Below are 24,250 nucleotides of genomic sequence, written 5' to 3'. Positions count from 1 at the left end.
CCTGACTTGGTCTTGTAGATGATGGACAAGCTCTGGGGAGTCAGGAGGTCAGCTACTTGTCACAGTATTCCCAGTCTCTGTTCTGTGCTTGTATCAACTGAATTGTGTGATGAGTATAGTTAGATTTCTGATCATTGGTAACCCCAGGGATGTTGATAATGGGAGATTCAGTAATGGTAACATCATTGGATCTTAAGGAGCACTTGGTTAGATTGTTCTTATTGGGGATGGTCATTGTTTTGCATTTGTGTGGCATCAATGTTACTTGCCATTTATCAGCCCAGGCTTGGATATTGTCCAGATCTTGTTGCATTTAAACATGGACTGCTTTAGTATCTGAGGAGTTGCAAATGGTGCTGAACCTTGTATAATCATTGGTAAAGATCCCCATTTCTGACCTTAAGATGGAGGAAGGTCATTGCTGAATCAGCTAAAGATGGTTGAGTTTAGGACTTTACCCTGAGGAACTCCTGCAGAGATGTCCTGGAGTTGAGACAACTGACCTCCAACAATTGCAGCCATCTTCCTATTTACCAGGTATGACTCCAAACAGGGGAGAGTTTGCCCCCGATTCCCATTGATTCCAGTTTTGCGAGTGCTCCTCGATGTTATACTTGGTCAAATGCGGCCTTGATGTCAAGGGCTGCCACTCTCAACTCTCCTCTAGAACCAAGGCTGCAGTGAGGTCAGGAGCTGAATCATCCTGACAGAACCCAAACTGAATATCGCTGAGTGATAATTGCTGAGCAGGTGCTGTTTGATAATGCAATTGATGACACCTTCCATCACTTTACTGATTATCGAGATGGGGTGGTAATTGGCCAGGTTGGATTTGTCCTGTTTTTGTTACATAATCTATCTGGTCAATTTTCCACATTGACAGGTAGTTGCCAGTGTGGTATCTATACTGGAACAGCTTGACTGTGGGAACAGCAAGTTTTGGAGCACAAGTCTTCAGTACAATTGCAGGAATATTGTTGTGGCCCATAGCCTTTGCAGCTTCCATGCTTCCAACAGATTCTTGATAATGTGGAAGTGAATTGGCTGAAGACTGGTATCTATAATACTGGCAACTACTGGAGGATGTCGAGATAGATCATCCACTCAGCACGTCTGGTTTAAATTTGCTGTGAAAGCTTCAGCCTTATCTTTTGCACCGATGTGCTGGGCTAGTCCATCATTGAGGATGGGGATATTTGTGGAGCCTTCTTCTCCAGTGAGTTGTTTAATTGTCCACCATCATTTACGACTGGATGTGGCAAGACTACAGAACTTAAATCTGATCCATTGGTTGTGGGATTGCTTAACTCTATCTATCACTTGCTGCTTATGCTGCTGAGCATGCAAGCAGTCCTGCTTAAGCTTCACCAGGTTGATACCTCATTTTCACGTTTGACTTGTGTGTTCATGACATGCCCTCCTGCACCCTCCATTGAACCAGGGTTGATTCCCTGGCTTGGTGGAATGGTTGAGTGGGGGATATGCTGGGCCAAGAGGTTACAGATTGTACTGGGGTACAATCCTGCTGCTGTAGATGGCCCATAGCGCCTCATGGATGCCCAGTCTTGAGTTGCTAGATGTATTCAAAGTCTGTCCCATTTAGATTGATGATTATGCCACACAACATGATGGAGGTTATTCTCAGTGTGAATGCACGACCTCATTGCCACAAGGATTGTGCAGTAGTTAATCTTACTGATACTGTCAAGGACAGATGCATCTGCAGCTGGCAAATTGGTAAAGATGAGGTCAAGTATGTTTATCCCTCTTGTTGGTTCCTCCACCACCCACTGCAGACTGAGTCTAGCAGCTTTAGGACCTGACCAGCTCAATCAGCAGTACTGCTGCTGAGCCACTCCTGGTGGTAGACATTGAGATCCCCCGGTTAGAGTATATTTTATGCCATTGCCACCCTCAGTGTTTCCTTCAAGTGCTGTTCAACACAGAGGAGCACAGATTCATCCACTGAATAGAACGGTACATGGTAATCAGCAGGAGACTACCTTGCCCATGTTTAACCTGAAGCCATCAGATTTCGTGGGGATGATGCCAATGTTAAGGACTACGAGGCCAACTCCCTCTCGACTGTACGTCGCTGTGATGCCACTCCACTGGGTCTGTCCTGCCGGTGGGACAACCCAGATCCAGGGAAGGTGATAGTGATGTCTGGGATATTGCCTGTAAGATATAATTCCATGAGTATGTTTGTGTCAGGATGTTACTTGAGTCATCTGTGAGACAGCTCTCCCAACTTTGGCATTAGCCCCAGATGTTAGTGAGCAAGACTTTAAATGCTGAGAGGGCTATTTCTGTTATTGTCTTTTCTGGTGCCAGGATCAATGCTGAATGCTCCATCCAATGTCATTTCTTTGTTGAGACTTTGTTGTGATTGATGCAACTAAGTGGCTTGCTAGGCTCTTTCACAGGGTAGTTGAGAGTCAACCACATAACTGTGGGTATAGAGTTACATGTAGGTCAGACCAGGTGAAGATGGCAGATTTCCTTGGCTGAAGGGCATTAGTGAACCAGATGGATTTTTCCGACAGTCAACAATAGTTTCCTGATCATCAGTAGATTCCTAATTCCCGATTTTAAAAATACAATTCAAATTCCACCATCGCCCATGACAGGATGTGAACCCAGATCCCCAGAACATTAGTTGAGCTGGCGGATTATTAATCAAGCAATAATATCAATAGTACTGCTAACATCCTTCATGGCAGAAGAGATGTGCAGCCTGAATGCAGGTCTTTAAGCCACTGACTGCTGAACAGATCCTAAAAGATAGGTTTTGACAAGCTTTGTACATCTTCTTGGCGAACATCATGTCAGATTGGATGAGATTTTGAGACCAACTCAACATCTGCCACAGTAAAGTCCAGCTACCCTCAAGTCCAGCCTGAAAGGCAATGTAAAAAAGTTTGTGTCCCACTGTTGTAGGGAGTTCTGCAAAAAGGAGAAGTAGATATAAAAGCTAAGAAGATGTTCTGTGAGGAATTGGCAGCTGGTGATATACCAGTGAAAGCAGAAAGACAGTGAGCACAGGAAAGCAGACAAGACATGATAAGATTAAAAGAATGGAACAAAAAGAGAAAAGGGATGTGGATGCTCTGACAGACTGTGCGATCTTTCAGATTAAATGGGAGGTAATATCTCACCATTCTCTGGAGTCATCAACCCAACAGAGACATTTACAGGAATTTGTGCACTCAATCTGCCATGGCTCTCAACGACTTTCCTTAAACAATCTTCCACTCCTAACCCCAATAATCATGCAAGTGAACTCTTCACCACCCTTTTGGGGAATTACATGGTATGAGAGGTGGAAGCACTTGCCACTGTTGAGGTCTTCCACTCAGAAGGCTAATTGAAGGGAGAGTCAATTCCAGACACTTAACACCGAAATTCACCACTCACAAATGTTTTGGTGTCAGGATTTGCAGGTAGTGCTGTGAAAAGGGAGCATGGTTTGTTTCTCTGCTGACACTCCAGTGCTGCAATGAAGCTCTTGAATTGGAAGTCCACATTTCTGAAGGAGCCAGACTCACTTGACTTGGACAGAAATGTGGAGCAGCATCAGGGCTGATAAAAGGAAGAATGCAGAAATCTCAGACCAATGACTGTCTCAAATTCTCAACTGTGCCAAACAACAACATCATCTGCTGGAATTAACATGTGCTGCACCTCTTTGCTTGGGAAAAGGACATCACATGATGAGGGTGCCATGTTGCTGTCCACTTTTAAACTCAGCTAGAAACTCTTTTGAATCTGAATTGCACCAAAAGTCATCAACCTCGCTGCACATAATTCAAGCAGCCAACAGCAATACTTTGCAAGCAGGAGAATCCAGTGGAGAAAAGGATAACCCCTAACTTTTGAACTGAGATCAACCTCCTAGAAATTTGACTACTAGAAACCTCACAGCCTGCTGAGAATCCTTTCAGTACACGACCCTCACATCAACTTTGAAGCACCAGTTCATTCAAAGACCCGGGTCTGCCTTCTGGGAGACAGAAATCATAAGCACAAACTGACTAAATATAGTTTGTAACAGTTCACTACCTCTATCTGTAGCTAATCTATATATTTCTATATATATGGTAAATGTGTAAGACATCATGTTTTAAATCTAAGATGTGTGTTTGAGAAATAAATAACCTTCTTTATTCAAAATTGTGGGCGGCACGGTGGCACAGTGGTTCGCACTGCTGCCTCACAGCGCCTGAGACCCAGGTTCAATTCCTGCCTCAAGCGACTGACTGTGTGGAGTTTGCATGTTCTCCCCGTGTCTGTGTGGGTTTCCTCCGGGTGCTCCGGTTTCCTCCCACAGTCCAAAGATGTGCAGGCCAGGTGAATTGGTCATGCTAAATTGCCCATAGTGTTAGGTAAGGGGTAAATGTAAATGTAGATGTAGATGTAGGGGTATGGGTGGGTTACGCTTCGGCGGGGCGGTGTGGACTTGTTGGGCCGAAGGGCCTGTTTCCACACTGTAAGTAATCTAATCTAATCTAATTCAAAATTACAAAATGCTGGAACATTTAACTGGGGCTAACAAATTATGGATAAGGAAACTGACATGTCTCCCATTTGAAACAAATGGATCTTGGGCAGTAAAATGAACAATATTGCAGTGGGAGAGAACATGAAACACATTAGTATTACATGTGTGTGTGTGCTTGCATTGTGTGTGCATCCGTGTACACAGGTATGTGTGTGTGTGTCCATGCTCATGTACACAGGTATGTGTGTGTGTGCGTCCGTGCATGTGTACACAGGTATGTGTGTGTGTATGTGTCTGTGCACATGTACACAGGTATGTGTGTGTGTGTGCATGTGTGTGTGCGTCTGTGCACATGTACACAGGTATGTGTGTGTGTGTCTGTGCATGTGTACACAGGTATGTGTGTGTGTGCGTCCGTGCATGTGTACACAGGTATGTGTGTGTGTGTCTGTGCACATGTACACAGGTATGTGTGTGTGTGTGCGTCTATGCACATGTACACAGGTATGTGTGTGTGTGTGTCCATGCACGTGTACACAGGTATATGTGTGTGTGTGTGTGTGTGTGTCCGTGCACGTGTACACAGGTATGTGTGTGTGTGTGTGTCCGTGCACGTGTACACAGGTATGTGTGTGTGTGCGTCCGTGCACATGTGCACAGGTATGTGTGTGTGTGCGTCCGTGCACATGTACACAGGTATGTGTGTGTGGGCATGCACATTGGATTTCAGGGTGGGTTTGCCCAAAGACAGTCTTTAGTTGGTTTTCTTTGTTTCTTTTCAATCACAACCAGTTGCTGTATGCTCAGTCAGGCTCAGCATAGTAACAGCCACCTGATTGGTTCATGGGCAGGTGGCTACAGCCTTGTATTTGGAGAATACAGGACCAGCTTCTGGCCTGCAAAGAGAAAACATCTAAATCTCTTACTCTCCCTCATGCATCAAGAAAGAACAGGAAATTTCCTTTTGCCTGTTGTCACTCACCATTTTTCCATATAGGTTGTTCTTGTATAAAGAATGTTTCAGCAGTGTGATTTGGCTATAATGTCACAAAGAATTAGGGAAGAATATTTTCAAGAATGCTTATCTCTGTTTGCAATAGTGTGATTTCAGTGTGATCAAATGTATATCAGCTGCCGTCAGAGTATTTGAGAGGTACAGTCCTATACATTGAGCAGCTTAATCTCAAAAATTAAGCTAATGAATGTTCATTGCTCTTTCACTGAGACAAGAATATTCTTCCACCTAGGAACCCCCCCAACCACACGGGATGAATGTAGATTTCTCCAGCTTCCTCATTTCTCCCCCTCCCACCTTATCTCAGTCCCAACCCTTGGATTCAGCAGCGCCCTCTTGACCTGCAATCTTCTTCCCAACCTCTCTGCCCCCAACCCCTCTCTGGCCTATCACCCTCACCCTCACCTCCTTCCACCTATCATATTCCCAACGCCCCTCCCCAAAATTCCCTCCCCCCTAACCTTTATCTCAGCCCGCTTGGCGCACCAGCCTCATTCCTGAAGAAGGGCTTATACCCGAAACGTCGATTCTCCTGCTCCCCGGATGCTGCCTGACCTGCTGTGTTTTTCCAGCACGAGATTTTTCAACTCTGGTACTCCAGCATCTGCAGCCCTCACTTTCTCCTACAAGAATATTCTTGTATAATTCCCGTATAAGCCCTGTTTAATTCCTGCAGGACTGCATTACTCTCACATGTGCCAGTTGTCTTTCTAATTTGTTCTCGTACCTGCATATCCCACAATCTAAACCAACCCCCAAGAAACAGGCAGAAGACAATCAACCACAGCCACCCACTTCTGCATCCACAACTGCACCTGAAGGTGGTGACGATGATGTCCCTCTGTCTCTGCATTAACAGTACTTTTTCAATATAATGCATTAAGTTTACTTTTGCTTTGTTAATAAAAATGATTTAAACCTTTATTCAGGCTATGCTATGTCTTGTGTTAGGCATTTGGGTGATTTTTGTGCGAGTCTGAGTGATATTCTTTGTTGGTCTGTCCCAACCCCACTTTTGCCATAGGTCCCATTATTTCTATTAAGCGATTTTCTATTAACCAAGGTTTTGCTGGAACATGACTACAGTGTTATAAGAGAATTACCTGTAAATGGATCTCCCTGTGAATACCTTTGCTGCAAAGAAATGGGGAGAAAACATATTTAGAGGCATTGAGAGGACGAGTGAGAGACTGACAATTTGTGCACCCTTAACCTCACACCGCTAGCATAGAGTCAAAAGAATGTTGGAAGATTGATCTGAACTGGGGCCTTGAACCTGAATTCTGGGTAATTCAGTAGTTTGATCACATTTTCATATTTATGGCATCTCCTTGAACAGTGGGGCTTGATTTATGGCACACCACTTCGGTAGTTATGACACAATGTGTAAAATGATGATTTGTTATTCTTCTGTAAACTATATTTACAATGAACATAAAAAAAAACAAATTGTCCCAGATTCCTTTCCAAATAAATTTTGATTCAAAATCATAGGAAAAAGACCTCGTGGTTGATAAACTTTATTCCACAGGCATACAATTTTGACCAATAGTGCAGAATGGCTCATGGCAGTCAACAATAATCACTGTATTCCTGGGATTTTTTTATATATCAGTCCCAGACTTTTTCAATTTGACATTATTTTCCTTTCTCTTGTGCTGTCATGTAAGTGACTGAAATCGTTTACTGAAGTCAAAAAGATGATGTCTGAATCAAAAGGACAAAAATCCTAACGCGAAGAAAGGTGAAAGCCATTTTAATTCTTGAATGGTGGGAGCTAACCCTCCTTTTTAAAGAGAAGGTGCCAATAGTCAACAACACTTAGTGAATATATTAACTGTGGCATGATCCCAGAGCCTCCAGGTGGCAGCTGAAGGCTAACAATAAGGGGCAGAACTCTTTCTTCCAAACAGAGAAAACAAACCCACACCCACGATTTCCTGTTGCTTGTCCAGATATTTTTAAAATTAACTTGTGCAAAGATGCTATGGCACATTTCTGCAGTGTGTTGGACTTGAATCCAGACATCCTGCACTAGAGGTAGGGACACTACCATATAGGCTCTCCTGATATTTGTGTAGCAATACTGGAGCAGGGGGCACAGGAACAGACCTTTGAACCTGTTCTATTAATCGCTTTGATAATTTCTGATCTTTGTACAAACTCGATTTATTCACCTTAAATCCAATCTCTTACCGAACAACTACAAACAGCTTTGAAATTTCCAAATCAACTCAGGCTTTTGAGGAAGAGAACTCGAAATATTTACTATCCTTTGTATGAAAAGCTGATTGATTTCCCTCTTAAATTACTTCACCCTAACTTCATGGTTCTGTTGCTTCCTTTTTAAATGCCCCCAACAGAGAAAAGAAAGGGCCGGATTTTCCACTGTTGATGTGGATGGAAACAAATGCAGCTCAGTATGAAAACTGTTTTCCCGACATCTTGGTGCTTATCCTGCTGTGTCCAGAGCACAATGCTACTTGCGATGAGAAAGTGGGAGGGGTATTATTAGGAATCTGTCATGCCTCCAGTTAAGTGGAGCATAATTAAAAGATTTGACTGAGCGCATTTCAGATTTTCAGTTGGCAGGTGTGGTGAACACTAAGTGTCTGGGACACATCTAGGTGATCCTGGCACGCACAGTGCATCGAAGGCTCATGGGAAAGCTGGTTATCCTGTCTGAAAAATACAATCACCATTCACTCAACTGACCAACCGTGGAAAAGAACTCTCGAATGTTGATGGAGAGGAACAGGAATTTCCCGACAATTAAGGACTGCTGGTATCATCGGGGCAGCAGTCATTGGCAGAAACGCCACACCAGTCATAATATTTGGAAGGGCCTAGACATTGACATAAGGACATTGAGGAAAGCAAGAGCATAGGGAGAGGCTGGAAGGGAAAGAAAATGCTACCCAGGACATCAGATGGACCACCCAAAAGCCAAGCACCTGCAGATGACAGAGTGCCAGTGCTGGCCAAGCCTGTACCTTCCCAAGGGGATGGTCTCAGAACCTGGTGGCACAGTGACCTAACATTGATGCCTTGCAGCCAGTATGGCTGACCCCTTCTGCAGCCATCAAAGTCACTGGTGTTTTGAACATGGAACATGGCAGCAGTCAGCTGTGGATGCAGTCCAACCAGTGCCCAAGCTATAAAACAAGGTGTTCAAGTTGGTCAAATTAGTGGCACTTCCTGCAGAGGAAAACAAATTTAAAAGACGTTTGAACAGGTACATGAATGGACTCATAGAGTCATAGAGATGTTCAGCATTGAAACAACTCATCTATGCCGACCAGATATCCTGAACTTATCTAGTCCATTTGCCAACATTTGGCCTATCTCCCTATAAACTCTTCATATTCATATACCCATCCAGACACCTTTTAAATGTTGTAATTGTACCAACCTCCACCACTTCCTCTGGCAGCTCATTCCATACATGCACCACCCTCTGCATGAAAAAGTTGTCCCTCAGATCCCTTTTAAACTTTTCCCCTCTCACCTTAAACCTATGCCTTATAGTTTTGGACTCACCTACCCTGAGTAAAAGACGTTGATTATTCACCCTATCCATGCCCCTCATGATTTTATAAAGCTATATAAGGTCACCCCTCAGCCTCTGATGCACCATGGAAAATAGTGCCATCCTATTCAGCCTCTCCCTGTAGCTCAAATCCTCCAACCCTGGCAACATCCTTGTAAATCTTTTCTGAACCCTTTCAAGTTTCATAACATCCTTCCTATAGCAGGAAGACCAGAATTGCACGCAATATTCCAAATAATGGCCTAACCAATGTCCTGTACAGGTGCAACATAACCTCCCAACTCCTATACTCAATGCACACCAAAAGCCTTCTTCATTATCCTGTCGACCTGAGATTTCATTTTCAAGGAACTATGAAGCTGAACCCTGAGTTCTCTTTGTTCGGCAACACTGCCAAGGTCCTTACCATTAAGTGTATAAGTCCTGCTTTGATTTGTCTTTCCAAAATGCAGCACCTCGCATTTATCGATATAAAACCCCATCTGCCAGGATTTAGAGCGATATGTGGCAAATGGGATTGGATCAGTTTCAGGTATCTGTTTGCTAAAGATGGGTTGGACCGAAGCGTCATCTCCATCTTGTATGTCTCTATCACTTAATGTGGCCATCCAAGTTGATAGCTGTGTACAAGACTTCCCACATACCGCAAAACACAAGACTGAGCTTTCCTGACACATCTAACTTCATCAAAACTTAAACTAATTAAAATAACAAACTTCTCCACTGACAAATCAGCTTCCCCTCCAAACCCACAATTTTCCACCTTTCTCGTGTGACTTAGGATGTAATCGATTCACAAATCACTGTGGGTTCAAGCACAGTTGCTGGCAGCTCAATAGTCAATGTAGCAGAACTCACCTCCTTTTCACTGCTGGGTTTTCTGAGTCATTGCTTCCATCTGAAATAAAGATAAAACCATCAAGCATTCAACATCCTTAAAATGAAAAACCCACCTCCTGGAAGTGGGGTGGCCAATCAATCTCTTGGGAACAGCTTCGTCTCTCACTTCTATTCAAACCAGAATTGGGCTGGTTTGACATAGATTATTCATGAGATAATTTACATTTTGAGTTCTCACCTAACTCAAGGTCATCGGTGTTTCTGGTTTAGAATTCTTCCCAATCAACCAACAGAATTAGAATTTGAATTCGGTTTTACTGTCCCGTGTACTCAAGTACAAGAGTACAATGAAAAGTGTACAATATTGCCGTGGCACCATCTCAGGGACAAGTCATAGGTAAAAGATAGATTAGGTATAAAATAGAGAAATAAAGAAAAAAAGTTCTATATGTACATAAATCTCATTTCATTTTCTTCTTTTCGTCATAACTCTTCATAATGCAGAAAGCCATCAGCAAAGAGAATACTGTGCCTGGAAATAGTTGAACACTCTCCTCTGATCACTCTCTTCTGGAACTGGTTAAGCCTGAGACATTAATCATGGTATCTTCCATGCCAGTTGCAGGTTGCTTTAACTATTTGTGACTTTTCCTGTTCTTAACCGGACAAAATGTCAATTGTTTGACCTCTGACCCCCCCCTTTATCTCCTTGTGTTTTAAGACTGACAACAGAGGGCCGTTAATTCAACCAGCTTCCAATTTTATAGGAATGGATCACAGCCAGACAACCACATGTTGAGAATGCATGAAAGCAGCCCTTCCCACCATGACTGAGTGCTACCTGGAATGTGACACCAATCCATTCAATTGCCCCAAGTCATTTTAAAAAATTACCTTCCAGGATAGCTCATCAAAACTCTGAAGTCTCAATTATTTCAGTAGCTTCAGTTTTTCTTACCTTTTATCGTTTGAAAAAAGATATTGGGCCTTTGGGAATTTAACCTCAGAATCTAGAATCCAACTTCAGACCAGAACCACGCAGTAACCTAAACTCACTTGGTCCAATTAACCAAAAATGTACAAAACCTGACTGAAACTGAAGGTGTCAAGGCTGAAATTTGAACTCAGACTTTTCTTGAATGGGATCTAATGTTTTCATGCTGGTTATATTGAACCAAATCATCTAACTCTTTCTTTCAGATCGATTGGAATACAGTAGGCCTGACAAAAATGGATCATGTGGAAGTCAAAATAGAGGAAGAAACCTCCCTTCTGCATACTCCTTGGACCACGTTGTAACTGTCTGTTTTTGAGAGACTTGGTGGCATGGTGGCACAGTGGTTAGCACTGCTGCCTCACAGCGCCAGAGACCTGGGTTCAATTCCTGCCTCAGGCGACTCTCTGTGTGGAGTTTGCACATTCTCCCCGTGTCTGCGTGGGTTTCCTCCGGGTGCTCCGGTTTCCTCCCACAGTCCAAAAATGTGCAGGTTAGGTGAATTGGCCATGCTAAATGCCTGTAGTGTTAGATGAAGGGGTAAATGTAGGGGAATGGGTCTGGGTGGGTTACGCTTTGGCGGGTCGGTGTGGACTTGTTGGGCCGAAGGGCCTGTTTCCACACTGTAAGTAATCTAATCTTGTATAGCCCTTGCAGTAGTCCAATGACAGACTCATAAACTGTTCAATAATGAATATCAGTTGGACTCTGACTGGATTTTAAGCTGCAGTCCTGGATGGCATGGTGGCTCAGTGGTTAGCACTGGTGTCTCATGGTACCAGGGACCTGGGTTCGCTCCCAGCATTGAGTGACTGTCCTGTGTGGAGTTTGTACACTCACCTTGTGTCTGCATGGGTCTTCTCTGGGTGCTCTGGTTTCCTCCAACAGTCCAAAGGTGTGCAGGTTAGGTGGGTTGTCCATGTTAAATTGTCTACAGTGTTCAGTGATGTGCATGCTACATGGATTGGCCATAGGGAATGTAGGGTTACAGGGATAGAGCGGGGGTCTGAGTGAGATGCTATTTGGAGGGTCATTGCACACTCGATGGGCAATCCCTCCTGTACAGTAGGGATTCAATCCCTGCAGGAAAACCTGGGCGCTGTGCTGAAAAGAAGACCAAGAACATAAAGTTGATTTAAACCTTCTTCAGTTTTCTTGCGAACCAGAAGCCAAGAGTGGAGCTTTTCTGGGTCTCTTCCTCTTCCAACTATTTGTACAATCAGTTCACACCTTTACCACCTCCACGCAGCCCCCAATCCATTTATCCAACCCTACCTGGCCAGCTTAGTGGACTCAGGGACCATCCCTGTGGATCTCATGAATGGCAAGCTCTTGATGTGTTTAAATCATTCACACTCATTGACCTCACCTCAGTTCTCCATACTTTGGGTACGAGTTACGGCTACAATATTGTCAGGAAACATATAGGTTATAGGCTCCATGCTAATGAGTTGGCATAAGTCCATTGCTCATTATTGGCCCCACTCTCACCTCTTAGTCCAAGTCAAAATTTGGGCTTTCATCTTTATTGATTTCAGTTTTTTGTAGTTTGTCACTTCAACTTAAACAAATATAGACAATATAACATTATGCTACTGAGACCATATCCACTATGTCAATTTTAAAAGTATGTGTCATGACTAACAGCAGGGATTTCCTGGAATTATAATTACTGGAGTGCCACAAAATGCCAAGATAGCCAAACAAACATCTTTATCGCTGCATATTTATCCTTTAAAGATCACAGACATCCTCCTACTGACTGCAGTAAAAATGCCAATAATAAAAATTGCACTTTGATGATAAAAGCAATAACTCAGTTACAATATATTTGAGAATCTTTCTTCAGAGGAGCTGCTTAATAAAGTGTGACTCAGGGTAAATAAAAATGTCGCTTCGCTTTAAAGGTATGGGGAAAGAGTAATTATTAAACCAAGACAGACAGGAGGCTTGTAAATTCTGTACACTCAGCCAGTTCCAAATGAGTTAGCTCCAGTGCGACAACTGATAAACCATAAAATTGATTCAGCATGGCAGTGTGGAGCTGTTGATTTAAAAAGAATGGCTGTTCTGTGGATAAAAACAATCAGATATGGTGGTTACTTGTTTGTTTTACCAATTTTGATTTATATTCATTGATGCTTGGAAAAGACTTGCAGAAGCATTCCCAACTTGCAATCAGATTGACTCCGACAGTTTGGTATGCATTGTCTGGGATTCTACCTTAATCAAACAATATCGAGTGTCTGTGCCCCTGCAACATGATACAGGTCATTTCGCTATAACGCGACAGTTGTCGTCCTCTGCAACCTTATGCTATAGAAAATCACGCTGTAGAAAGTCACTAATAGAAAATCGCTACACCCATTCAGAAGAAAGTTTGTGTTATCCAACCACCATCCACCATTCATCAAATGCGTTATAGTGAATTCACACTGATGAAATGCCTGTTATAGCAGAACAACCAGTACATGTATCATCCGCAAGAGGGGCTCTAGAACTTCTAAGATTAAGAAGATGCTCAATGAGTTGGTATTTCTTAGTGAGAAACCTTATCTGTGGGGTTAACCCTGCCTTGAACTGTGCTTGCTCCAAGTATGTATGGAGCATCCTTGCAATGAAAGATCAGTATTAGCTGCAGAAGGTTGGTTCAGAGCTCCATTGGATCCATTTCACATTGATATAGGTTATAATGCAAGCATTTAAGGTAAGAGGGGGAAAGTTCAAAGGGGATGTGAGGAGCAAGTTTTCACTCAGAGAGTTATAGGTGCCTGGAACGTGTTGCCAGGGATGGTAGTGGAGTCGATATGATAGGGGTGTTTAAGGGGCTTTTAGAGAAGGACATGAATAAGCAAGTAATGGAGGGCTATGACCATGGGAAGGCAGAAGGGATGTTTTTAACTTGGCATCATGTTCAGCACAATGTTGTGGGCTGAAGGGCCTGTTCCTGTGCTGTACTGTTCTATGTTCTATAATGTTGGCTTGCGGTAACATTCTTGTTTCTGAGCTTAAAGTGCAAGACTCAAGGGCTACGCTGGACTATCCTGGCAGCTCGATACAGGCAGCTTGATTTTAAATTGAAACTTGATCATTTCTGCATCCTGACCGCATGTTATGACATTAATATGCAGTTAGACTTTCTCACAAAATTAGCCAGAATGGGGGAGGCCTAGTGCCATACTAGCAATGCTTGGGCTCAGCCCGAATAGACTGAAAAACCTGATGGCAGCCATAACAGAGATTGATTAGGAGAGTGCTCAGAGAGATAGTTTTAGCCTCAGTGGGTGACTAAAAAAATTCCCTTGAGGTTTCAATGGATGCAATTGCAGACAGGAGCAATAACTTGAATGGGGGCAGCTCCAACCACACTCAAGAAGATACCATCCAGGACAAAGCAGTCCGCTTGATTGACACCACATCCACAAACCCACGTTCCCTCCTCCAATGGCACTCAGAGGCAGCAGTACATACTATCTACAAGATGCATTACAGGAATTCATGAAAGATCCTCAGACAGCACCTTCCAAAGCCACGGCCACTTCCATCTAGAAGGATAAGAGCAGCAGCTACATGGGAACTGCAAATTCCTCTCCAGGTCATTGACCTGACTTTGCCATCCCTTCATTGTCGCTGGGCCAAAGTCCTCCTTAACGGCATTGTGTGTGTACCTACAGCAGATATGAATGGGCAATTCTGTAGATGCTGGATCAGTCAGCAATGTACATGTACCAGGAATGACACAATCTGTCAGCTCACAATTTTCCCCAACATTGTCAGATCTGTTGGTCAGTTTTATCATCGAGAGAACAGCAGCCTTCACTTATGATACTCAGTTGAGAAAATAACACCAATGAGTGTAACAGCTTCTGCAACTCTACAGGAAGATTTCAATCTCTGCAACAGCATTTCAAAATGAAGAAAAGTACAACTGCAACTTTAAAAATGGGTGCAGCTGAGAACCAAAGCATCTGGATCTGCACAAATAAACTCATCGTTCTTCTTCTAATAAGACTTTAAATTGGCCAAAGTAATCTTCCTCTATTCTGTAATTTGTAAGGTCAGAGGTCACATGACACCAGGTTACGGTTCAATAAGTTTATTTGAAGTCACCTCACCTGACGAAAGAGCAGCGCTCCAGAGGCTTGTGGCTTCAAATAAACCTGTTGGACGATAACCTAATGTTGTATGACTTCTGACCTTGTCCACCCCCCAGTGCCCCAGCACCTCTGCATCATGGTTGTAATTTGTGTTTTGCCTTGTTAATATTCAAATTTGTTGGGCGCAAGTTGCAAACATCAGAACATATTTTTAATTATTTATAACCTTTTTTATCTGGGTGGTTTTAGCACAAAAAGAAAACTACTGATTTCTTTAACTCAATAAAACTTGTCACTATTCAAGTAAACCTGTTAAGTAGATGGTAAATTGGCAAACATATCCCTTTTCTAAAACAGATCAAAACTCTGTAACAATCAAACGGTGTGAGAAAAGAGAGGAGCCTTTCCAACGTTCCTCAACTGGTTGTAACACCACAGGAACAAGTCCAAGCAAGAGTCTATAGCCACAACTGATAAATTCTCCTTAATTTATTTGGAGAGCAGCCGAAATAAGAACTGTGTTCAGGTGGAGCAGGTAGGATCAACATGGTAACTGAAACTAACTTGTCAGACCTCAGTTGTGGGCCAAACACAGAATTCGCAATTCAAGATCAAACGAGTGAATGTAGAGAAACTCATAAATGAATGAAGAACAAAAAACAAGTGTTTATTAATTACAAGTCATGTTTAAACATTGTAGTCATTTCTTCAAAGATATCGAGAGAATGTAATAGATGTTTTGAACTTGCACAAAGTGTTAATATGGCATCTTATCAGAAGGCAAATTCAGGTATGGTAGAAGATGAAGTGTAGCACCATAAATAGAAATTAGGTTAATAAACAACAAAGGAAGATATTGCTTGAACTGAAGGAAGTGGTGAATCACAGGATCCAGTGTTGGATCTAATTTAATTCATTGTATACATTGATTATTTAGAACTGGCTATAAATAACTTGCTGATTATTTACAAGTAAGACATTAACTGTCATAGAAAATCTTTGTTCATTCTTTCACAGCAATTGGACAGCACTGGCATGACCAGCATTGATTTGCCTTTTACAAAGTAGTGTTGAGGCCCTTCTCAATTCCAATGTCATGACTTTCCAGACCTTTGAATGAACATGAATAAACCAGGGGGGTTTATGGTACGTAGTTTTATGGTTATCCTTAACCTTTCATTCCATATTTAATTCATGAATTGGATTTAAAATGCTCAGTGTCACAATGTGATTTGAACTTTCTCTCTTTCAATTTTCTTTCAGGCCTCTGCTACAGTTCTACAATTCTGAAATATGATGCGAGTAATTGAACTCATGTAGACAACACTTCAGGAGTGAAAACATTTTCCTCATTCGACCTGCAATGCACACTTTCTTACAAAATGATTTCTGATATATTCTTTTGTTTGTAACTTGCACAAGTTCACTTTTCATGTTATTTTTTCATTTACCTTATTTGTGAATGGGTGAGTAAGTAACATTGCATTTGATTTTTGGGGTGAGTATTTTTAGTTAAACCCTCAAAAAGGTGCTGCTGGTTATTCAAGCTGGTCACACACTCAAAGGTTAGCAAACTCACAGATCTTTTTGAAAAACGCACTGATTACAGTTTAGATGAACATTCTCTTTCTCTGTGGATGCTGTCTGACCTACTGTAATTTCCAGCATTTGTTGTTTTCAGTACAGGTTACAGCATCTGAAGTAATTTGCTCTTACAGTCAGTAAGGGAAGGGAACAGGAATTTCAGTTTTTTTAGATTAGATTAGATTAGATTACTTACAGTGTGGAAACAGGCCCTTCAGCCCAATAATTCCACACCGACCCACCGAAGCGCTACCCACCCAGATCCATTCCCCTACATTTAACCCATCACCTAACACTACGGGCAATTTAGCAAGGCCAATTCACTTAACCTGTACATTTTTTTTTGTATTGTGGGAGGAAACTGGAGCACCCGGAGGAAACCCATGCAAACACGAGGAGAATGTGCAAACTCCACACAGACAGTCGCCTGAGATGGGAATTGAACCAAGGTCTCTGGTGCAGTGAGGCAGCAGTACTGAGCCTAGTATAAAAACCTCCCTATTTCTCCCTTTTTTTTAGCTTTGACAAAGAGTCAGTTAGACGCGAAACGTCAGCTCTTTTCTCTCCTTACAGATGCTGCCAGACCTGCTGAGATTTGCCAGCATGTTCTCTTTTGGTATTTGGAAATAATGTTTTATTAGAGTTAATAGTGAAACGTTTTACAGTTGGAGAGTCAATGATGAGGAGGCCATTAATTCAAAATTATTGCTAAAAATCTGAGGTGAGAAGTTTCTGTACACAGTGAGTCACTGGAGAATGCAATGTCTGTCAGAAGGAAGGGTTGAGATAGATATCATTGCATCCTTCAAGGGAAAAGTGAGTTAACATTTGAAACCAAGGATGTTGTGGGGTTAATGAGGAGTGAGCTGAACAGTTTTGGGTCACTCCAGTACAGAGCCAGCACAGCCATCATCTTCCAGTTGGGAACCTCCTGTATGGGAGAGATCATTACTCCTCTCCAGGAAGTCATGTTTCTAAGCCTAGATAGGGAATGTTCACAAGGTATTTGACAATGAAAAATATTAAGGCTGGATGTTAACCTGCCCTTTTCTAAATTGGCAATGGGACGTAATTAAAAATGAAGAAAGTTTAATTTGTGCCAAATAATTTTATTGTTGTTCTCAAAAGTTTTACAGCTGCTGTCTTATTGAACAGTAGCCACAGGGACAGACAGACTGATAGTAACACATTTGTAATGAATCATATTTGGTCAGACACAGAAATCTGTCTGTATCATCCAAGGCACAGGCAATTCAGTACTCCAACATATAAACCAGCAGGAGCAGTGATACGTGGCAAAGGGATTCAAGAGTCAATATACTTATGCAAAGCACCTTGAAGAAAGGATCTATGTCAAAGATTATGTCGCATGGCTTTGGTACTTTTTATAGCATGAAAATTCATCAAAAGTAGACCAGGAGAAGGCATGCTGTCTTTTTTATTTGTTGCTACAGAATTTGGCCTTGAAACATTCTCTGGACATGTTCCGCAGCTTCCGCTATGGAAATCTGTTTTTATGGAAGGGATGATGAATAGGTTCAGCAGCTGTGAGAGTGACCTTCCAATGACAGTGCTCAGTGAAAGATAAACAGTTCCAGAAAGTAAGGAAAGATAAAAGGGAAAGAAGATTGCTGCTAGGAAACAATCTGGATGCCTCTGAAAGAATCCTCTATGTATATTAAGTTCAAAGACGGAGCTGGAGTCTGACCTCAAACAATGGTTTGAAGGAAGGGATGCAAACGCTGCTTTTCATGGTCATTATCGCGAAGGATTTCACAAGTATTGGATTCAGACTTGGAATTAAATTTTAACAAATTATTTGCGCTGTTGCACTCCATTCCGGCAGAAAACAGGATGGGGCGGCTGGTTGGGGGAGGGGCAAGAAGAAGGAAGAATACATTTCAATTTCAAAACTCATGCCCTTTCTCTTCACACTTTTAATTTTGGTTTGAGCTTCCAAGAATTGACAGCGGGACATCTGGATGAATTATGCATCCCACAGGTATTGAATCAAGTGACTGAACTGAATAGGAATCACAGTTCATGAGAAAGTCCCGTTGTCCAGTTAACAGGCTCTGACTACTTTAAATTGCTTTTGCCAAAGTTTATTTTTAATTGAGAAGGGTTAAAAGCCAGAAGTGGTGTAATTAACTTATGGACCCAATCATAACTGCAGTGTGTTACCTACACAAGTGTGCAATCACTGGGAGTTGAGCTACATGTGGGAGTTTAGGGAAGTGGGGCTGGGTGGCATTGTTGGGTCTTGTTCTGACCTTTTTTGCAAGGTGTTGCTTTGTGGTTGAGGTGCTGCTGGTTAGGTCTAACAGCAGGCCTAGGTCAACACTGGAAGGTGAGTAGCCACAAGGTAAGAGTAAGACATTTCTTTTCCCTAAGTCTACTGGTTGTTAAAAGGGTAAAGATGGCAGTCAATAGAGTGGTATTGTCATCCTGTCTGATGTGGGAGATCAGGGAGCAGTCGAATGTCCCTGGCGACAATGTCTGTAGAAAGTGCGTCTGGCTGCAGCTCCTCTCAGATCGCATTGATCAGTTGGAGTAGCAGTTTGAATCACTGAAGAGCAAACAGGAGGCAGAGAGTGTGATAGATCATAGCTTCAGGGAGATGGTCACACTGCAGATGGATGGATGACCACCAGGAGAGGTAGGCAGGTATTGGAGGAGTCTCCTGTGGCCAGCTCCTTCTCAAACAAGTCTACTCTTATGGATACTGTTGAGGCTGGATAGCCTCTAGGGGAACTAGCAGCAGCAGCGAGGTTTTTGACATCATGACTATCTCTGCTGTAGGGCAGGGGTATGGCAAAATCCAAGCAGCAATTGTGATAGGGGACTCTCTAATCAGGGGCACAAACAGGAAATTCTGTGGCTGGGAGCGAGACTCCAGGATGGTGTGTTACCTCCCTGGTACCAGGGTCAAGAACATCTCTGAGTGGTTATAGCAAATACTGAAAGGGAGTGTGAGCAGCCGGAGGTCATTGTACACATTGGTAACAATGACATAGATAGAAAAAAGGATGAGACCCTGAAGACTGAATTAAGGGAGTTAGGCAGGAGGTAAAAAGCAGGACCCCAAACTTGACTGAAATTTTTGAAGAGGTGACCAAGAAAAAAGATGAAGGTAGAAGAGTAGACGTCTTGCACATGGACTTTAGCAAGGCCTTCAACACGATTCTGCATGGTAGACTGGTTGGTAAGGTTAGATCACATGGGATCCAGGGAGTTCTAGCCAATTAGATAGAAAATTGGTTTGACGGTAGGAGATACAGGTTGATGATAGCGGGTTGTTGTTCAGACTGGAGGTTTGTGACTAGGCATGTGCGTGGCAAGGATTGGTCCTGTGTCCACTATTGTTCATCATTTATGTAAATGATTTGGGTGAGAATATCAGTTAGTAAGCTTGTGGGTGCCATCAAAATTGGTGACAGAGTGAACAATGAAGAAGCTTATTTAAGAGTACAATGGGATCTTGTTCAACTGGGCTGATAGTGTGTTGCTGGAAAAGTGCAGCAGGTCAGGCAGCATCCAAGGAGCAGGAGAATTGACGTTTCGGGCATGAGCCTGCTCCTTGGATGCTGCCTGACCTGCTGCGCTTTTCCAGCAACACATTATCAGCTCTGATCTGCAGCATCTGCAGTCCTCACTTTCTCCTCTTGGGCCAATGGGCCGAAGAATGCCAGATGGAATTTAATTTAAATGAATACAAGGTATTACATTTTGGTAAGACAAGACTTACACAGTTAATGGTAGGGCCCTGGGGAGTGTTGTTGAACAGAGAGACCTTGGGGGTTCAGGTTCATAATTCCTTGAAAGTAGAGTCATAGGTAGGCAGTGTGGTGAAAAAAAGTGTTTGCCGTCATCAGTCAGAGCATTGGGTACAGGATGTGGGACGTCATATTACAGTTGTACAAGACATTGGTTAGTCCACATTTGGAGTACTGTGTACAATTCTGGTTACACTGCTGTAGGAAAGATGTTATTAAACTGGTACGGGTGTAAAACAAAATCTACAAGGATGTTACCAAGACCAGAAGATTTGAGTTATAAGGAGAGGCTAGAAAGTCTGGAATGTTTTTTCCTGGAGCGTAGAAGGTTGAGGGGTTGACCTTATAGAGGGTTCTATGACTGTCTGATATTTTCTGGTAGGTGGGTTTTACTGCCAGTTCAATGGTACCAGCTCTAGAGAAAGCAATAAGTTGGGGGTGTTTATTTTAACTTTCTGACATGAATTGTTCAAATAAAATCAGCCAGCTCTACTACTGTTCTGGACAGGAAACGTCCAAGACTTGCACAGCTCAGGGCTTGTCTTGGGCTGCCTGTACTCCTGTGGGGCAGACTCCAGTTTGGAAGGAGTTTGGATTATTACTGTGGGGTGGCCTGTTTAGGACAGAAAAGCAATATTATTTAACATGCCTCCTGGTTTGCCATGGGACTATAAGCTCTACTGTAAGATATTCACTGCAGCCATCCTAATAAAGGCACAGCAAAGGCAACATGGTACTCCATCAAACTCACAATGTGTTGTCAGATTGAAACTGCGATTGAGTTGTGAAAATCTGTCCAGAAGTGCAGTTACTTCATGAAGAGTACAGCAATGATCAGAGCTGCTGAAAGTTGCTCAAAGCCACTGAGAAGGAACAAAGATGCAGACTGCAATGAGTCTCCAGATAAGTTATATAATGACCAACACTTCTCTTTTCCTTGTCTAGATAGGGATGAAAATATAATATGAAAGAGAATTGGCAGTCTTTCTACGCCCAATAGCAAACTTATGAAATTGCACCAGTACAGCTACAAGCAGCTTTATTTTTATCACTGTTGGGCAAGGATTGTCAAAATGTATAATCCTACCCAAGTCTCTCTAAGGAACAAAACAAAAACAGATAGCAGAGACTTCAACAGCTTTAAAAAATGATTTGGAACTATTTTGAATGTAACGCCTGAATGGTATATGTTCAACATGAAGGCTCAGATTGAAAATAGCCTGTTGATATGTGACTGAATTGACCCACAGCTTGTAGAATCGTGTAAATTTGGGCATTTGCAAGATGTTCTCATGAAAGACAGAAATACCTTGTGTAAAAGAGAAGCTATTATGACAGCTTGGCTGTTAAGGGAAAATAATCTAAATCTTAGAACGTGTGTAGACGTTCCGAGTTTGCAAAAGAACAGCTCCAGAACATGCTTGGGAAAACAGACAATTGTGCCCACAATGTGAGGAAGTAGCTCGGGCCTGTGTCCACTCTGTTGAAACACAACTTAGACAGTTCAAACACAAGATGGAGAAAAACAGGAACTCTCAACTGAAGAGCTACCAAAAGATTAGCTCAGAAGTCATACGACATCAGGTTATATTTGAAATCAAAGTGTTACTCCTCCGTCAGATTAGCAATGAAGGCAAAATTACAAATATTGTTAAGGTTACCACATACAACAAAAATAAGCATGTCCGGTTGCGGGCAGAAACAGCATTTTAACTGCAAGAAGCTAAATCACCTTGCATGCAAATATCTAATCAGAAAGAAGACGAACAAGCCAAACTTATGTTGGTGATGACAACACAAGTATACGTACTGCCAAGCTGTCAGACAAAGATTCTGCCTGTTTAATCTACACTGTGAGGCAGGTTAGCAAGGTCAAGCCACAGGGAGAAAACAGGTTTGTAATGAATGTGATGAAGACAGCAGAATGAGAGTATCAAGTGAAAATGCCGCGCTGTATAGACACTGGTGCTTCCTGTAACACTATGAAAGGCGCAGACCTGTGTAAGATTATACCAACAGTGAAACCCTTGAAGGTAAAGTTGAGGACCTGGGACAGAACGATGCTCAACCTGAGAGAACAAATCAATCTGATAGACCTAATGCTACGTGTCTAATATCTGGAATTCCAGATATTAGACATAAAGTTAATGCCACGTGTCTCAGCAGAAACAAGTCAAAAACTTGGGCTAGTAACCCTAAACATGCCACAAGAGATTTCAAAGTGTCACAGAGCCCACATGGAATGACAAACATTTTAACAAACATTTTAGTGGGTGGCACGGTGGCACAGTGGTTAGCACTGCTGCCTCACCAGCGCCAGAGACCCAGGTTCAATTCCCGCCTCAGGCAACTGACTGTGTGGAGTTTGCACGTTCTCCCTGTGTCTGCGTGGGTTTCCTCCAGGTGCTCCGGTTTCCTCCCACAGTCCAAAGATGTGCAAGTCAGGTGAATTGGCCATGCTAAATTGCCCGTAGTATTAGGTAAGGGGTAGATGTAGGGGTATGGGTGGGTTGCACTTCGGCGGGGCGGTGTGGACTTGTTGGGCCGAAGGGCCTGTTTCCACACTGTAATCTAATCTAATCTAATCTAATCTAAAAAAAAACAAACAGCAAGAGACAGAAAGGGTTTGACTGTAGGATCACAAACTAAACTTGATGCTGAGGTTGAAAATCAAGAAGGTTGGATTGCTTGGCACTACTAATAGAGTGAGAAGAAAGATGTGTCTCAGGCAAGGTGTAATCTGTTCAGTTTACTCTTGGGGTGCAGGCATCAATGGTATCGCCCATTCCTTATTGCCCTGGGGAATTGTATTCTTGAACATTGCAGTCCTTAGGTTGTAGCTGGGAGACCTCCAGTGCTGTTATGGGAGGGAATACCACGATTTCAACTCAGCGACAGTCAAGTCAACAGGATGGCGAGAAGCTTGAAGGTGGTGATATCCTTGTGCATCTTCTGCCCTTATCCTTCTGCATGGTAGAGACTGAGACTTTGATAAGGACTATTGGAGGAGGCTTAGTGAGTTACTGCTGTGCATCTCGTAGACGGTAAATACTATTCCTACTGTGCATCAGTGGTGAATGGAATTAATATTAAAGGTGGTACTTGGGTGACAATCAAGTGAGATGCTTTGTCCTGGATGGTGTTGATCTTCGTGAGTGTTGTTGAAGGTGCACCCATCCAAGCAAGTGGAGATAGTTGTATCACACCCTTGACTGGGTGCCTTGTAGATAGTGGTAAAGGCATTGGAGATAAAGATGAGTTATCTTTGTTGAGTTCTTAGTCAATGACCTGCTTTTGTAGCCAAACATGGTTGTTCCAATTCAGTTTCTGGCCAATTGTGATCCTCATTTTTCATCTTAGCAGCCTAAGCCTGGATATTGCCCAAGTCTGGCTGCATTTGGACATGAAGTGGATAGCATTGCTGCCCCACAGCACCAGGACCCCAGGTTCGATTCCAGCCTTGGATAACTGTCTGTGTAGAGTTTGCACGTTCTCCCTGTGTCTGTGTGGGTTTCCTCCGGGTGCTCCAGTTTCCTCCCGCAAGTCCAAAGATGTGTAGGTCAGGTGAATTGGCCATACTAAATTGCCCGTAGTGTTAGGTGCATTAGCTAGAGGGAAATGGGACTGGGTGGATTACTCTGCAGAGGGTCGGTGTGGACTTGTTGGGCCGAAGGACCTGTTTCCACACTGTAGGGAATCTAATCTAAAAAAACTGCATGAGTATCTGAGGAATTGTGAATTTTGTAGTCCCCCACCCCAGAGTACATCAGTGCCCTAGCTACCCCCAATGCTTCATCCATATGGTGTTCATGTATGTGATAACTAAAAGGAGGGTTCTCTCCCGATGTTTGACCTGAAGTCATGGCTGGCTGTGACAGGACTAGATCAGATAC

Source organism: Chiloscyllium punctatum, chromosome 14 (genome assembly GCF_047496795.1).
Source record: "Chiloscyllium punctatum isolate Juve2018m chromosome 14, sChiPun1.3, whole genome shotgun sequence".
Classification (NCBI taxonomy): Eukaryota; Metazoa; Chordata; class Chondrichthyes; order Orectolobiformes; family Hemiscylliidae; genus Chiloscyllium; species Chiloscyllium punctatum.
The sequence above is the reverse complement of the archived record's forward strand: the minus strand, read 5'-3'. Positions refer to the sequence as shown.